Source organism: Natrix helvetica, assembly GCF_964273705.1.
Source record: "Natrix helvetica genome assembly, chromosome: 1".
Lineage (NCBI taxonomy): Eukaryota > Metazoa > Chordata > Lepidosauria > Squamata > Natricidae > Natrix > Natrix helvetica.
The window spans coordinates 344,441,792-344,459,816 of record NC_138548.1 but is presented as its reverse complement, the minus strand read 5'-3'; the positions used below and the strand labels follow the sequence as shown (position 1 = coordinate 344,459,816).

Genomic DNA, 18,025 nt, shown 5'->3' with positions numbered 1-18,025 from the left:
TTGGCAGCTGCTGCACACTGCTGGCTCATATTTAAATGGTTGTCCACTAGGACTCCAAGATCCCTTTCACAGTTACTACTACTGAGCAAGGTATCACCTATACTGTACCTGTGCATTCCGTTTTTGTTGCCTAAATGTAGAACCTTACTCTTTTCACCATTGAATTTCATTTTATTAGATAGTGCCCAATGTTCAAGTTTGTCAAGATCCTTCTGTATCTTAAGCCTATCTTCTGGAGTGTTGGCTATTCCTGCCAGCTTGGTGTCATCTGCAAATTTGTTGAGTTCCCCATTTATTCCCTCATCCAAATCATTGATGAAGATGTTGAAGAGTACTGGGCCTAAAACAGAGCCTTGGGGTACTCCACTGCATACTTCCCTCCATGTAGATGCAGTTCAATTGAGGACTACACGTTGAGTGTGTTGGTCAGCCAGTTACGAATCCATCTGGTGGTGATGCTGTCCAACTCACATTATTCTACTTTGTCTAGTAGTAGGTTATGGTCTACCTTATCAAATGCCTTACTGAAGTCTAAGTAAACTATACCAACAGCATTCCTCTGGGTCCACTAATTTTGTCACTTTGTCAAAGAATGCAATAAGATTAGTCTGGCATGATCTGTTTTTGACAAACCCATGTTGGCTTTTGGCTATTGCTTTGTTTACTTCTAGGTGTTCGCTAATTCGTTCCTTGATTATCCTCTCCAGAATCTTTCCTGGTATTGAGGTCAGGCTGATAGGTCTGTAGTTTCCTGGATCTATTTTTTTTAATGCTTTTTTGAAGATGGGAACCACATCAGCTCTTTTCCAGTCCTCTGGCAGTTCCCCGGTGCTCCAGGATCTCTGAAAGATATAGTTCAGTGGTTCTGACATCTCGTCTGCTAGTTCCTTCAGAACCCTGGGGTGTAATCCATCCGGTCCTGGTGATTTGAACTCGTCTAGGGTAGACAGGTGCTCACTTACCATTTTCTTCCCTATTTCAATTTGTGTTCCTAATCTGATTTTTGTGCTGCTGTTTTTGATAGGTTGGACTGTTTTATCCCTTTGTGTAAAGACAGATGCAAAAAAAAAATGAGTTAAATACTTCTGCTTTCTCCCTGTTGCTTGTCACCTTCTTGCCACTTTCTCTCAGCAATGGACCAATTGTTTTCTTAACCTTTTTCTTGTTGTTAACATGTTGGAAGAAGCTTTTTTTGTTATTTTTTACTTTTGTGGTAAGCCTTTCTTCATTGTGAGCCTTAGCTTTCCTTACTTCATCTTTACAGGCTTGGGCTATTTGCTGATATTCTGCCTTAGTTATGTCCCCCCCACCCCCACCCTTTCCACTTTTTATACTTAGGTTTTTTGTCTTTCAAATTGTCAGAGAGTTCTTTATGCAGCCATGCTGGTTTCTTTTGGGAGCTGTTATTTTTCTTTTTCATTGGTATTGTGCTAGACTGAGCTTTTGTAATCTCATTTTTCAAAATTTCCCAAGCTTCTTGAGTTGAGTGGGAAGGGAATAGGGATTTTGCAATATCCTTCCCCTGCCATGCCCAACAAGCCACGCCCACAGAACCAGTAGTAAAAAAAATTGAATTTGATCACTCATTAGCTTCTATAATCTTGATTGTATTACAATCCTTTGATCCGTGATTCCAATAAATTCTGCACTTGCAGATGCCATAATGTTCTTAATACAAATTCTGAAAACATTCAAACAGCTCTCAATAACATCTTCTCTTCTCTCTCTTTCTATCTTGCTCTCCTTTTGCAGAAAACATGCTGAAGTTCTCAAAGGCGGGTTGTACTGGTACTGATGAAGACTGTGATCGAGGAAGGAGCAGCAGATATGGTTTCTATGTGAAAGTCGACTGCTGCAAAAAGGATTTCTGCAATAGCTTATCTCTGTAACAGAATATAGAATGATATTTGACTGTGGTTGTGTGTTAAGAACTTGCCTTTTTCTGTGTGTTCATGTCAGAAAGTCCCTGGGCAGATGCAAATGTCATTTCTATTTCCAGATAGATAATGCACTCATGCTACCTGACTGATATAAAATTAAGGAAAGATGTATTAATATATAATATTAAAAATATTTTTATTGTAAAAATAAAAAAAAACATGGCCTTTATTTCCCTATTCAGTATTCTATACCTAGGGTAGAAAAGAATATCTGTAGCTCAGGGTTGTAGCTGTGGAGTCCTTGTGCTCTCTGTATTTTCTTGCAGACCTTTCATTACCCAACTAGGTAACCTCATCAGAGCTGTTTCACTGTCACACTGTAGCACTGATGATGCTATCTAGTTGGGTAGTGAAATGTTTGCAAGAAAACAATCAGAGAGCATCAAGGACCCCACAATACATAAACAAACTCCATAATTAAAAAAGAGAAAAGAAACAGTTTTCTAATTCCCGCTAGTGATTTCTTTTCTAGCTAAATTCTTTCTGGAAACATTTCAATTTTCTGTGTGGGTGTTTACTTTCCAACACTTCAGCACAGTTTAATAGAAATCCACATTAGGTTTCCTGGAAGTTTAAGCTAGTTGGAATTCACTTTCCTCTCTCATTGCACCTCTTAGTTTTCCTGTAGTGTTTTTATTCAGCGGAGTTATTTTAAAAGAGGCAGTTTGGTATAGTGGTTAAGGGATCAAGCTAGAAACCAGGAGACCATGAATTCTTGTCCTACCTTACACCCGAAGCCAATTGGGTGACCTTTGGCCTTTCAGCCTCTCTGAGCCCTAGGAATCAGGCAATGGCAAACCACTTCCAAAAAATCATGCCAAGAAAACTGCAGGGGCTAATCCAGATAGTTGTCAGGAATCCACATTGACTTGAAGGCATGAAAAGGAACCTCAAAATACAGTTTTATTTGGTACTTCAGTCCAATAGTCTTTCATTGTTGCCCCTCGGCAGTGGTGGGTTATGGCTGGTACACCCCTGTATGGGCGTACCGGTTGGAGCTGGGAGCAGCGGCCACCATACTGGAACGGTGTTTTGGTGGGCCCGCCCGCCTGCGTTCCTCACCTGCTTTTAAGCCTACTGGGCCATTTGCGCATTCGCGTACAGCGTATGGCGCCTGGGTGACCTCTGCCAAGCAGCTGGAGCATCGCAGGGCGGTGGGTGCGCATTCATGCGCAAAGCTTGTGCCAGAGGTGGACACCCGGCCCTGTCACAGGGTACCAGTTGTGATGGGATCCGGAACCCACCTGTGCCCCCAGGTACAAGGGAATGGATTTATCAAAAAACATGACTGCTATAAATGGAAGACTGTAAATTTATTTTCTCTGTATTTGGATCAGTTGTACTTCCCTATACATATTTTTAGAGAAGCCCTTTGGGAAATTGTCCCATCTGATTTTGGGGGTGGGGGGGCACTCATTTTCATTCTGATTCAGGGATTTTGAGGACACAGAATAGCCCCTAGAATCTAGATAGTTTCAAGGACCCTCAGAGTCTGAGTGATTGGTTGCTTGAAGAGAGTATAAATCCCTTCCATTCACAAGCGTTTAGTTAGAACTGAAGAAGCTTCTTGGATGAGAAGTGAAATGCCTTAAAAGAAAAATCAGAAGGTCCAGTTGCTTTTTGTTTTTTAAAGCACTTTTGGAACAACCATGACCAAGATGACTGAGAACCTCCATAGATACCTTCAGGAAATGCTCACTTTCTCGCAATGTTCACTTCTACATTGGTCACCTTCCACCTGGACCATTGCAATGTGCTCTGTGGGAGTGGGGGATTTTGAAGACCATTCAGAAGCAACAGCTGCTCCAGAGTGAAGCATTGCGGAGTGTTATGGGTGTATCTGGGTAATACCTGCGTCAAACATCTCAGCAACTTGCATTGCTTCTCCTTGGCCTTCTGGGTGCAATTCAAGATGCTGGTTTTCACTTATATAGATAGTCCTCAAATTACGACCGTGACACCCACAAATCATGACTGTCATAAAACAGGTCCCCCCACATGACTGCATGAATTTTACATTGTTAAGCGAACACCACGGTCATTCACTATGGGGCATTTTTTGCAAGAACCTGGAAGTAAATGCCAGTTTCTGCCAAAAAAATATCATAATTTGCAGCCATGTAACCACAGGACGTTGCATTCAGGCAGGCCATTTGCCAAGCCCCCCCAAATGCAGCCACATAATGGGGGGGGGGGCAGACGTCAGAACTTTAAAACACGGTCATAAGTCCCCTTTTGAGGGTCCATCAGAACTTCAAACAGTTGCTAAGCAAGCAGTTGTAAGCTGAGATCTATCCAATCCTTCTTGGCACAGGACCCAGTTATTGGTCCTCCAATCATTTCTGTTCATCCCATGAGATTGGACATGGTAGACATGCTCCAGATCCCTTTTGTTAAACAAATCATGTAATTTGACCCAGGAAGTTTGCCTTCTGTGACATCACACACCTGTCTCTATGGAACCCCACATCCCCCAACAATTAGAGGGACCTGGCCTCATTGACACTGAAGACTTGTTCGTCACTCAAAAAAAATGGGCCAATTTGTTTTGGTCTTTCTACTCATATGTTGATAGGAATGCTACAAGTGCATTGGGTTGTTTTAATTACTTTTACATTGCTTCTTATTGCTGCTTATTCTGCTGGCCACACAGGGCATATACTCAAGCAAGTAATAAACTATTACACTGATCCTATTTATTTAGCATTTGGTTTCTTGACTCAGTTAACAGATGTACAATGTCAAAAAACGAAGTCACCAAATGGTTCATTTCTTACACCTTAATTGTTCTACTCAATTATGTTTTCCGTACATTAGATATACAAATTAGGAGTCTGGCTCATTTGCCCATTTTTTAATGAAGTAAGAGAATTACACTCTCTTCCATTATGACTTTTCTATCCATTGTGTGTTCTTTTAAAAAGAAAACACAAAGAATGGAAGTTAGAATAGCAAAACACAATCTCGTTTGATTGATGGATTGATTGCTCCAGGACTCATCCGTTGAGAATTATTAATCAAATATTTTGATTAATAATCAGGAGGCTGATGTTTTAGATCCATTTCAGACACAAATACAAGCTTTGTGCCTGTAGCACTGCTTCCAGCTGAGTTTTGAGTTGGTTTCTTTGTCGTTACTATTCTTCCATTGTTCTTGTTTTCCTTTTGTATCATATTTGCTGAGCTCTTGAAATATTTCCTGGGCCAAGAAAAAAAAAAGGTGTTGCTTTAAAAAATAGTAAACATCAAGATGGTTTGCTATTTCAACCTCCCCAGTTCTTTGGCCTTCTCTGAAATTTGCTTTTCTTTTTTTCAAGGACTGAGATGTTGCAATCCTTTGAAAAAAGAAGTGTTGAAACGTTGCACTTCAAACTCAGGCCCTTTCGGATCAGAGGTGGGTTCCTGCAAGTTCAAATCTACAGTGCCATTTAGAACCGGTTCCAGCTCCCTCCCCATGCCCGTTCACACATCACCCTTAATTTCCTATTTTTATTTTTCTTTGCATTTTATACATTGATAAACAATAAAAGCCACAAAGAAGCAGTTGCGGTCATAAGTCAGTTGTCTCACTTGTGCAGTGGTGGGATTCAGCCAGTTCGTACAATTCTGAGGAGTTTGGTAAACTGATTATTGGAAGAAATCATTAGGGCAGAGAACTGGTTGTTAAATTACTTGAATCCCACCACTGCACTTGTGGTCATAAATCAAGGGCTACCTGTCCTGCAATGCCATTTTTTCCAGAGTGACTTGTCTGATCCAGGGGTGGGTTTCAAAAATTTTTACTACCTATTCTGTGGGCATGGCCAACTTGATGTCACTCACCAGGAGATGTCATGGATTGGATAAAATGTGGTGAAGCTCACTTAACAATGCTCTTGCTTAGCAACCAAAATTTTGGGCTCAATTGTAGTCATAAATCAAGGACTATCTCTCCCTTCCTCTGCATGGCAGTCTTATCCTAGTACACTCCTTCTCCTTTCTGGCAATTTTCCTCTCTGTTAGAGGAACCAAAATAATCCAGACAATGTAAGGTTTCCTGCTGCAGCAGAGGGTTGAACTAGATGACCTCTGAGTAGTCTTCTAACCCTAAATTACTGTGCTGTTTTTCTTTCTTTCTTTCTTTCTTTCTTTTTTCCTTCCTTCTTTCCTTCCTTCCTTTTTTCTTTCTCCCTTCCCTCTGTGGGAAGCAACCCCACCAAAATAACTGCTGACTGTCACTTTGCAAACCTGAGCAGCTTTTCAATTTAAAGCAGGACTCCAAAGTTTGCAGCTTTAAGACTTGTGGACTTTAACTCCCAGAATTCCACAGCCAGGCATGCTCAGTTCCGATTTAAAGCAACAACATTTGTTTTTCTCCTTTGCTGAATCTCCCGGCAGAAAAGTGAGTCTCCTCCCTTCTTCCTCCCCCCCTCCTCTCTCTTACCTTTTAAAGCTTTCCCCCTGCTTGCCTGAACCAGCAGGGGGAAAAACTTCTTTTAAAAAAGCTTCTGATGGGAGAACGGGTTTGGGGGCATGGCCAAGCCCCCATTTTTACTACCGGTATGCCAGATTTTCACTACCTCTTCTGGTATACAAGACCATATAGGGAGGAACCCACCTCTGGTCTGACCTCTTTCCAGCAAACAGTGCTATCTAGAACAAAAGGTAATTCACTGTACAAGCCTGTATATGGTCACTCCTGAATAACTATTATTAGTTTACTCATTTCACTAAGGAAATAAATTAACTTCTATGAAACATATTTTGAAGAAGCACTTTAGGATCAGTTCAGCATTAATTCCCCTTCAACAGTGAACAAAAAGAAAATAACAGGGCCAGAATTTTAAAACTGGAAACTTGTAATCAAAAAATAAAAAAAATAAAAAAAAAGAACAGGGAAAAGAAAAATCTTGTGATTTGACTACCCTTATGGTACAGATTGCTTTTGCTGCAGCAGCTTTTTATGGGCAGAAAAGTCACACAAATTATCAAGAAATTACTGGAGAGATCAGGAAAACACGCAAGAAAAACACGCAAGAAAATCCTTCTTCATACTCAAGAGGTCTAATTAATACAACTCTAGAAAGAAAAGTCTACCATGGACGTATAAACGGCTTCCAATTGCAGGAATCATAATCGGAACAGCAACTCAATTTGTATCGAAAATGGGTCTTTGGATCTTCCCCATAACTCCCACATTTATTATGTTCATTCTCCAAACAGGTTAGTATAAGCTTCTCCAGACGCATATCTGCAATTAAAGAGAAAGGAATCACATTTCAGTTCTCCCTACTAATTTCCCATGGAATATGCATCTTACATTTTTGTAAAGCCCTTTGTCCCAATACAAGTAGTCCTCGACTTACAACAGTTCATTTGGTGACCATTGGAAGTTACAACCTTCTGACAAGCAAAGGCAATGGGGAAGCTAGTTTCCGTTTACAGATGTGTTCTTAACAACTGCAGTGATTCAATTAACCCAGTGGTGGGATTCAAATAATTTAACAACCGGTTCTCTGCCCTAATAACCAGCTGGGTGGGCGTGGCCACGGTGGGCATGGCCAGGGGTGTGTGACAGGCAGCACTCAGCCTCCTGCACCCCCGTGAGCAAAAACGGGCCATGGGGGGGTGCCCCCCCGTGCTCCATTTTGGGCCTAGTAGGCCTCCTTGCAGCCTCCTGGGAGCAAAAACGGGCCACAGGGGGCCCGTGCCACACACACACACCATTTGGGGCCTAGTAGACCTCCCTGGGAGTCAAAACAGGGCATGTGGGGACTCCTGGAAGGGGCGAGGCAGGAAAGGGTGGGGCCAGCCAGCAATTTAATAAACAGTTCACCCGAACTGGTCTGAGCTGGCTGAATCCCACCACTGAATTAACCATCGTGGCAAGAAAGGTTGTAAATGAATGGTGGTAAGTCAACGACGGCCTGCATTACTCCTAGAAAAGCCAGCTCTGTAACAGGAATGTAGTAAGAATCCTTACTTCCGAAGACTTGCAGATGGCCACACACCCCCTTAGAGGTGAGGCAGAAACTTTTAAGTGGAAGGCAAGGAGCCACAGGCCATATGGACATGCAGTTTCGGCAGGTCAAAGTATCTACTGGAAAAAAGACAGAAAGATTGTATTCTGCAACAGAGTTCCCCAATGTTTCCAGCTTTGCAGACCGGTAGCTGGGGGGGGAAGAGGGGATAGTTTTGCATGAGTGGCTAGCAAGCGTGTGCGCATGCACGCACAGCTCCATTTGCGCGAGCGGCATGCACACACGCCTGCCACTCACTTAAGTGGAGCACGCACACTCACCCGCTGGCAGGGTGGGTTCCTGCTAGTTCTAACCTCTTCTATAGAAGAGGTTCCACAAATCTACAGTGCCGTTTAGAACCGGTCCCAGCTCCCTCCCCCCGCCCGTCCGCACATCATCAAGATGAAGAGCGAGAGGAGGAATTCTGGGAGTTGAAGTCCACAAGTCTTAAAGCTGTCAAGTTTGAACACCCCTGGGGTTTTTTTCTAAAGGGTTAGGGGTGCAAGGGTCTTGTAACTTGACAGCTTTAAGACTTGCACGCTTTAAATGCCAGAGTTCCTGAGCCAACATTTTGGTTGCTAAGCAAGAGTGTTCTTAAGTGAATTTCACCACATTTTACAAGTTGGCCACGCCCACCCAGTCACATGACTGCCAAGCCACTCCCACTCGGTCACATGGCTGGCTAGCCATTCCCACCCTGTCAGAAGGCCTGCAAGCCACTCCCACCCAGTCATATGGCCGGCAAGCCACTCCCACAAAGCAGGCCTCACCTGCAGAAGAAGTTCTAAAAATTTTTGGAAACCCACCACTGCCCGCTGGTTACGCAAGTGAAGATGTGCGTGCTTACCAGCCATTTCCATGGCCTGGTTGCAAACCCCTCACGGCCCACTAATGGACCACGGCCCACAGGTTAGGAACCTCTGTTCTACAAGTATCCTGACCCTGTGCCATGCAGGGTTTTAAACCCATCAATCGACAGGCCGACAATTTCTTTAAAATGTGTTCATTCTGCACTTTGATTTTTCTCCCCCGTTCATTCATTCTTCATGTACAATATTTAGATCATGTCATGTTTCCTAGTTTTCTGTTTCTGAACTACAACAGTTAGGTTATTCTAGTAGAGATATAAAAATTCATTATCAATAACAATAGCAGTAACATTTAGACTTATATACTGCCCCACAGCACTGCACAGCACTCTCTTGCAATGTCAGCATTATTTGCGTATTGTTCCCAACAATCTGGGTCTCATTTTACCAGCCTCAGAAGGATGGAAGGCTGAGTCAACCTTGAGCCCCATCAAGAGTGAACTCCAGAGTTTGCCAGCAATACACTTAGTCACTGGGCCACCAGGGCTCCATCAATCTATCTATATATTACTAATACAAACAGTTGAAAAGGAACAAATATTAATGGCAAATAATGTTTAAACATCTCTGCAAGTATTTGATCTATGAAACACCTTATTAATGTTGACCACAGCTGGGTTAATTACCCTGTTTCCCTGAAAATAAGACCTCCCTGGATAATAAGCCCAATCAGGCTTTCGAGCGCATGTGCTAAAATAAGCCCTCCCCCAAAATAAGCCCTCCCTGAAAATATTGCAACACAGCAGCAGCCATGAAGTGACCACGCTCGCCGCCTCCTGCACCTCAAAAATAGTAAGACTTCCCTGAAAATAAGGCCAAGCACTTATTTCAGGGGTCAAAAGAAAATAAGACCCTGACAGGGTCTTATTTCCGGGGAAACACGGTAGTATTCCTAGTCCATAGATGTTACCTGTCCTGGAAAAGCCCGGCTATCTGATTCAGTCACATTAATTACAAACATGACAGGACATTGTAAACGGTAAAGAGGATTTCTTGTTCTGTTCTGAGCCTATCTGAGAAAGGAGATCCCCTAATTCCACGAAAATAGCCTCTGGTTATAGAGGAGCACCTGACTGGGGAATGTATTGGGCTTTTTCAGAAGACATGGTTGAAATGCCAGAAATAAGGGCTCACCGCAATGTAGCGAAAATCACAATTTTAGAAGCAAAGTGGGGAGGGTCCTTGGGTATATTAAATCTTTAGTAGAAAGGGGGGAATTTAAAGACTTACTTTCTCCCAATGATCCTAATTGAAGACCTCTATCTTATCCTGCTAACAGCAATAACAAGCGTGTTTTTGCTGATGAGTGCTCAACTCCGAGGCTTTATGCTTTATTCCCTTAGACCTGGGTGGCCATCGGTATTTTTCAGCCGAGAGAGCTTCAGGTATAATTGACTTCAGGAAATGTTTGTAGGGGTGGGAATAATAGATTGGTGATATCCCTATTTTTGTTAGGGACTTACCTCCCATTGTGATGAAGAGGAGAAGATAGACTATAAGTAGCCAAAGCTGAACCATGCCTGTTTACTCCCAAGTCTGTCAGCAAAGGCTTGGATAGAACTTGGCATGGAAAGAGAAGAAGGAATTTTTTAATCTGTGGGCAGTTGGGTTTTTAATTTAACCACACATCTGTATTTCAGAAATCAGTTTGTACTTCTGTAGGTGGATCAACCGTACCAATGATGGACATTGAGATCATGGAACAACTTTCAACTGTTTGATCTGTACATAAAATGTTTCAGTGTCAACATGAAACGTGGAATTTCTTGGTCCTGGATTTAACACCCACTTATTGCTTGGAGAGTTTCAGAATTCAATATCCGTCTCGCCTACCATAGATAAAGAGTTTTCACCTTAGACATACCTTGTTTCTCTTAAAATAAGAGAAGGCCTTATTTTCTTTTGACCCCTGAAATTGGCGCTTGGCCTAATTTTCAGAGAGGTCTTATTATTTTTGAGGTGCAGGAGGCAGTGAGCGTGGTCACCTCATGGCTGCTGTGTTGTGCTTCTGCGGCAACATAACACAGACACTCGTCAGCTGGATGCTTTTCAATCAAAGCACTGCTCAGCTGCAGGAGTAAACGGAAGTAGGTAAGGAGTGGTGTGCGAGGCATGTTGCTGGGCCTGCCACTCTTTTTGCGGCCATTAGTGTGACAGAAGGGGCGCGGTGGCTAGGGTTGCGGGAGTGGCCGTGGGGTGCGTCAGGCATGTTCCCCTCTCCCTTCCCCCCTCTGGACTCGCCTCCTTACCTCATGTTGTTTACACAGCAAGCAACAAGAGAAAATGGCGGGAACCGGCTGTGCATGTGTTTAAATATTTTGAGGGAAGGGCTTATTTTAGCGCATGCTCTCAAAAGCCTGATTGGGCTTATTATCCAGGGAGGTCTTATTTTCAGGGAAACAGGGTAAATACCGCTAGAAAAAAACTATGCAGGTCTCTAGAAAGAGAACAATGCACATGTTCCATTTCATGGTCTCACTGTTGGCAATGCAACACACATTCTCACTACCTCCAGTCCAGTGGTGGGTTTCTACCGGATCGCACCGGATCGTGCGAACCGGTTGAAGAATGAACCCGGAAGTAATTTCCGGCCCCGCCCCCTTGGCGTTTTTTTTGCATCGGGGCTGACACCCCGCCGCCACTGCTGTTCCTTGTCTTCTGGCCCGTTTCCCAACTGGCCTTTCCTCGCTTGGAGGGCTTCGGAGGGAAGCTTCTGCAGAAGCCCGGGTGAGTGACAACAAGTTCCCGCCGTTACGAAGTCTCGGAGGCTGTAATTTTCTGAGCTGTGCGCGCGCGCCTGTTTTCCACGGCGTGGAGCAGCAGCGAGGCTCTGCGAGGCCGGCAATGACTCAGGATGCCATCCGGGAAGACGAGGAACAGGAGGGGGGACCGTTGACGGCCTCCGCAATCATCGCTCGCCTCGCAGAGCCTCGCTGCTGCTCCACGCCGTGGAAAACAGGCGCGCGCGCACAGCTCAGAAAATTACAGCCTCCGAGACTTCGTAACGGCGGGAACTTGTTGTCACTCGGCCGGGCTTATGCAGAAGCTTCCCTCCGAAGCGTTCTGAGCCTCGGAGGCTGTAATTTTCTGAGCTGTGCGCGCGCGCCTGTTTTCCACGGCGTGGAGCAGCAGCGAGGCTCTGCGAGGCCGGCAATGACTCAGGATGCCATCCGGGAAGACGAGGAACGCGAGGGGGGACCGTTGACGGCCTCCGCAATCATTGCTCGCCTCGCAGAGCCTCGCTGCTGCTCCACGCCGTGGAAAACAGGCGCGCACGCACAGCTCAGAAAATTACAGCCTCCGAGGCTCAGAACGCTTCGGAGGGAAGCTTCTGCATAAGCCCGGCCGAGTGACAACAAGTTCCCGCCGTTACGAAGTCTCGGAGGCTGTAATTTTCTGAGCTGTGCGCGCGCGCCTGTTTTCCACGGCGTGGAGCAGCAGCGAGGCCGGCAATGACTCAGGATGCCATCCAGGAAGACGAGGAACGCGAGGGGGGACCGTTGACGGCCTCCGCAATCATCGCTCGCCTCGCAGAGCCTCGCTGCTGCTCCACGCCGTGGAAAACAGGCGCGCGCGCACAGCTCAGAAAATTACAGCCTCCGAGGCTCAGAACGCTTCGGAGGGAAGCTTCTGCATAAGCCCGGCCGAGTGACAACAAGTTCCCGCCGTTACGAAGTCTCGGAGGCTGTAATTTTCTGAGCTGTGCGCGCGCGCCTGTTTTCCACGGCGTGGAGCAGCAGCGAGGCTCTGCGAGGCGAGCGATGATTGCGGAGGCCGTCAACGGTCCCCCCTCACGTTCCTCGTCTTCCCGGATGGCATCCTGAGTCATTGCCGGCCTCGCAGAGCCTCGCTGCTGCTCCACGCCGTGGAAAACAGACGCGCGCGCACAGCTCAGAAAATTACAGCCTCCGAGACTTCGTAACGGCGGGAACTTGTTGTCACTCGGCCGGGCTTATGCAGAAGCTTCCCTCCGAAGCGTTCTGAGCCTCGGAGGCTGTAATTTTCTGAGCTGTGCGTGCGCGCCTGTTTTCCACGGCGTGGAGCAGCAGCGAGGCTCTGCGAGGCGAGCGATGATTGCGGAGGCCGTCAACGGTCCCCCCTCGCGTTCCTCGTCTTCCCGGATGGCATCCTGAGTCATTGCCGGCCTCGCAGAGCCTCGCTGCTGCTCCACGCCGTGGAAAACAGGCGCGCGCGCACAGCTCAGAAAATTACAGCCTCCGAGGCTCAGAACGCTTCGGAGGGAAGCTTCTGCATAAGCCCGGCCGAGTGACAACAAGTTCCCGCCGTTACGAAGTCTCGGAGGCTGTAATTTTCTGAGCTGTGCGCGCGCGCCTGTTTTCCACGGCGTGGAGCAGCAGCGAGGCTCTGCGAGGCGAGCGATGATTGCGGAGGCCGTCAACGGTCCCCCCTCACGTTCCTCGTCTTCCCGGATGGCATTTGGAGTGATTGCCGGCCACACAAACCTCGCTGCTGCTCCACGCCGTGGAAAACAGGCGGGCGCGCACAGCTCAGAAAATTACAGCCTCCGAGGCTTCGTAACGGTGGGAACTTGTTGTCACTCGGCCGGGCTTATGCAGAAGCTTCCCTCCAAAGCCCTCCAAGCGAGGAAAGGCCAGTTGGAAAAGGGGCTTTGCTCCTGCTCCGGGCTGGAGGCTTCCCTCCGAAGTCTTAGGATGTTCTGAGGAGCCCCCCAAGGAAAAACGCCGCTGCCAGGTAGTTAAAAGTACCTCTCTGATTCTGTCAGACTCTGTCAGTCTCTCTCTGATTCCCTCTCTCACTCCCTCTCTGTTCCTCTCTCTCTCTGTCTGTCTGTCTCACTCACACACACACACACACACTGTGGTCACCTTGTTGAGTGTTCCAATCACATTTGAAACACTCAACAACTGGCCTGCATTTATGGTATTTTATAATAATATATAATAATAATAAATTTGGATTTATTAGCCGCTCCCTTTCCAAGTAGGACTCGGGGCGGCGTACAATGGAGCATATAACATAAAAAATATATAACAACACCCAACGTACATACATACACAACACACATACATACACGGAGGAGGAAACAAATTACATCTATAGACAGTTAAAAATCTGCTTTAAAATACCCCAATTGTAAAAACCCAATAAAATTAATATTTAAGAACAATTTAAAAAACAGTTTGGAGGAATGGGAAAATTACGATTGCGATTGAGCCAGGCCGGATAATTGAAAGAGGTGGGTCTTCAGCTGTACATTTTGCAGCATTCTGCAGTCATAGGACCAAAATATATGGTTAAAAGCATATATTTTGGTCCTATGACTGCAGAATGCTGCAAAATACCATAAATGCAAGCCAGTTGTTGAGTGTTTCAAATGTGATTGGAACACTCAACAAGGTGACCACAGTGTGTGTGTGTGAGTGAGACAGACAGACAGAGAGAGGGAGTGAGGGAGGGAATCAGAGAGACTGACAGACACACACACACACACACACACAGAGACAGAGAGGGGGAGGGAGGGAGAGAAAGATAGAGAGACACACACAGAGTGAGTGATTAAGTGAATGAGTGAGAGACAGACACACCCACATACACAGAGTGACAGAGAGAGAGGAAGGGAGGGGAGAGAGACAGAGGGAGAGACAGAGACAGACACACACACACACACACACAGAGTGAGTGAGAGACAGACAGACACACACACACAGAGTGACAGAGATGGGGGAAGGAGGAGAGAGAGACAGAGATACAGAGAGAGAGACAGACAGATAGACACCCAGAGAAAATGACAGAGGGAGACAGAGAGGGAGAGAGAGAGAAAGAGCCAGAGAGAGAGAGAAAAAGAAAAAGAAAAAAAGAAAGTGGGAGAGAGAGATGAAAGAAAGAAAGAAAAAGAACTTATGACCACAATTGAGCCCAAAATTTTGGTTGCTAAGCAAGAGCATCGTTAAGTGAGTTTCACCACATTTTCCAAGTTAGCCATGCCCATCTGGTCACATGACTGCCAAGCCACTCCCACCAGGTCACATGGCCAGCAAGCCACTCCCACAAAGGAGGCCACACCCACAGAGTAGGTTCCAAAAAAATTTGAAACCCACCACTGCTCCAGTCCAACAACTCTTCTTGAAATTTAGCTATGAACAAGGTTCCCTCTGCAGGTTTTTCCTTCAATAGCAAATATATATATGAAAGAGGGTAAGAATAGCACCGAGGAGATTGTTTATGAAAACTGCAAACATCTCAGGAATGACAGAACGTTGTCTTTCTCACTCTGGATCTCCTCTACTAGTTCCTAAGAATATATTCTTGGAATTTTCTTGTCATTATCCGAACTCTGTACAATCTCACCTGAAGGAGGAAAGTTCAAAAATAATATTAGAAAATAATGTTACTCACAGACAGAGTAGTGGAAGCTTGGAATCAACTTCCAACAGAGGTGGTAAGTCAATCTTAAGTACAGGTAGTCCTTAACTTGTAACAGTTCACTTAGTGACCATTCAAAGTTAAAATGGCACTGAAAAAAGTGATTATGGCTGTTTTTCGAACTTACGACCTCTGTAGTATCCTCATGATCATGTGATTGAAATTCAGATGCTTGGCAATGGGTTCATATTTATGACGGTTGCAGTGTCCTAAAGTCATGTGATCCCCTTTTGCATACTTCTGACAAGCTAAATCAATGGGGAAATCAAATTCACTTAACGACCAGATTACTAGCTTATCAAATGCAGTGATTCACTTAAAAACTGAGACAAGAAATGTCATAAAATGGATCAAAACTCACTTAACATAAATTTTGGGCTCAATTGTGAACGTCAGTCAAGACTACCTGTAATTGAGTTTAAATATGCTTGAGACAAACACATATCCACCATCTGACAAAAAAATTAAAAAATAATAAAATAAATTCTCTAGAGATTTTCAGTCATCCAAGGTCATGGATGTCCCTGTAGGAAGTTAAAACCCATCCCTCTCCTAGAAGAATGAAATATTCTAGGAAATATTGAAAAGGCAGAATATTATATTTCTCTTGATGTGAAAAGGGAGAAACATGTTTTAAAGACAAAGTCACTCCCTGCAGCTTCTTGCCCATCTCCCTTTGTCAATGGGCCATTAAGATGCCCAAGCCAGACTACACTACATAATAAAGAGTTCTCCCCTTCAGCTCCAGGGGGATGGGATTAAGGCATGATAATATTAGCCCTTTACCCAACTCAACACATGGCATCTGAGAATTCAATCAAACTTGGGATTCAAAACACAGCCTAGACAGTTGCCCCTGCATGGCCCCATGGGAGTCTGACAACCAATCAGAATACATTTCTTACAGAAGGAAAAAAGTCCAACAGAATAAGTTAGAAGAAAAAACAAAGGGCTAGTCCAAGACTAAATCAAATCACTTCAAATCGCTTCTTGAGTCCAGTCAGGCTTCCGGCATTAAAAAGGAGAAAAAAAGGAAACCTTCAATTAACTATTTCTTACATCCGCCGCTTATTTTCTTATTAGTCTTTCTTTCTTAAGGTAAAATCTCCAAGTTTTAGGGTATTCTCTCTCCAAAGAAAAAAAAAATAAAACTCTCAACAAATCGACATGCTTCTCTCCAGCGCTTACGTTCAGGGCGGTCACCAGTTTCAGCAGCTGTAAGGCTGACTCTTAGTCACTGACTTTGCGGGTGTCTCTGGGATCGACAGGATGTAGCCCTCACCGTCTCTACAGGGTGGTTTAGGTCCGAATGGACCGTCCAAATGACCAGAATTCGGTGGCGATCCTGGGACTCCAGAAAAGTCTGACCGTTCCACCGTGACACCACGACCCCTAATTGTAATTGTTACAATTACGTTGGAATTGACCTAGAATCTCCCCCCCCCCCTTTTTGTTAATTATTTCCGTTTTTCTTAGAGAAAGTTAAAGGCAGAGTGTAACATTGTAACAAGGGTTGAGATTGAAACAAGTATCACTGCCACCTAGTGGTTTTGGAACAATGTTTTTATTCTTGCATGAATGTTTGGAGAAAAACTCTTCAAGGCTATTTAGTTAGATATGATAGTGAAAGGAACACAGCTGCTTCTTGGAAACTATCACCAGTTGCAAAAATTATTTTGAAAGAATAAACTAAATCTTTCTTTTTAAAGGGGAAAGCTTAGAGTGACCTTGGAAAGGCTTTCACCCGATAAGGACTTTCAACTCCCCCCCCCCTTTTTTTAATTCCCTTTTGGTGGCAGTGTTTATCTCACCTTGTTTTGGAAGCTGTGGTTTCACTCTGTCTACTTTTTCTGTTTTGATTTTTCTTTTAGAGTGTTTCAAGTGTGTTTGGACTAAAGAAAATCTCAATAATTGTTTTTCTCTTTTCCTTTTTTTAACCTTTTTCTTCCCTTTCTTCTTTTTATAACTATTTACATAGAAGAGACCCAATAATTTCCCCTCTTTTTTTTCTTGCTCTTCGTCATCTTTTAATTTTTGCTTCCTCACGTTTAAAATCAAACACAAAAAAGAAGTTGAGTAGAAAAATAGCAACTGTTGGCTCCGCAACAAGAACACCCTCCTCTTCACCCGCAGGAGGGCAAAGATCAATATAGACGATGCTTCAACAGGAGAAGCAAAAGGACAAGGGTGTTACATTAGAGGCAATTATGCAAGGAATACAAAAATTGGAAGCAAGAGGAGAGAGTATTGAAAGATGTGTTAGAGATAACTCAAGAGAAGATGATAGATGGCATAGACAAGGTGTTTCGAGATATGCAGCGAGAAATGGACTACCGAGGGAAGTCCATGTAAGATTTACTAAGAAAATAATTAAATCACAAATTCTACAGAAAACAAGAGATAGAAAATTGGAATATAAAGAGAAGGAGATTGTAGTGTTGAAACAAATCCCAAGAAGAGTGAGAGAGATGAGAACAGCATATCAATCCTTGACTAAGATTCTACTCTAGAAAGATGTCAACTACAGATGGCTTATACCAGAAGATTTAATATTTACATGGCAAGGACAAAGATACAGAATAGACAAAACTGATAAGTCAGAAGCATTTTTCAATGAACATTTGAAAGGAAAGGCTGAGAAGGCTGAGAAGACCAGAAGAGAAGATCCATTGGTAGACTTGCAAGAGGCATGTGCAGTTGAGATTGAGGAACTTGAAGATGCGGTAGGTGGGATTCAAATAGAGGAGGGAGCTACAGGTGCCGTTGACATAAGAGAACAATGAGAAAAGAGATCAACTAGAGCTATAAATCC

General features: G+C 44.4%; 1 long non-coding RNA gene across 1 annotated transcript; it reads right to left on the bottom strand.

The window, feature by feature from the left end:
* Window positions 1-4,918: 4,918 nt before the first annotated feature.
* Window positions 4,919-8,008, bottom strand: LOC309385477. Its single transcript, XR_014174234.1, has 3 exons — window positions 7,903-8,008; window positions 7,017-7,170; window positions 4,919-5,139 (listed from the first exon to the last, which is right to left on the bottom strand). It is a non-coding gene; the product is annotated as an uncharacterized lncRNA (long non-coding RNA).
* Between the last annotated feature and the right edge of the window lie 10,017 nt (window positions 8,009-18,025).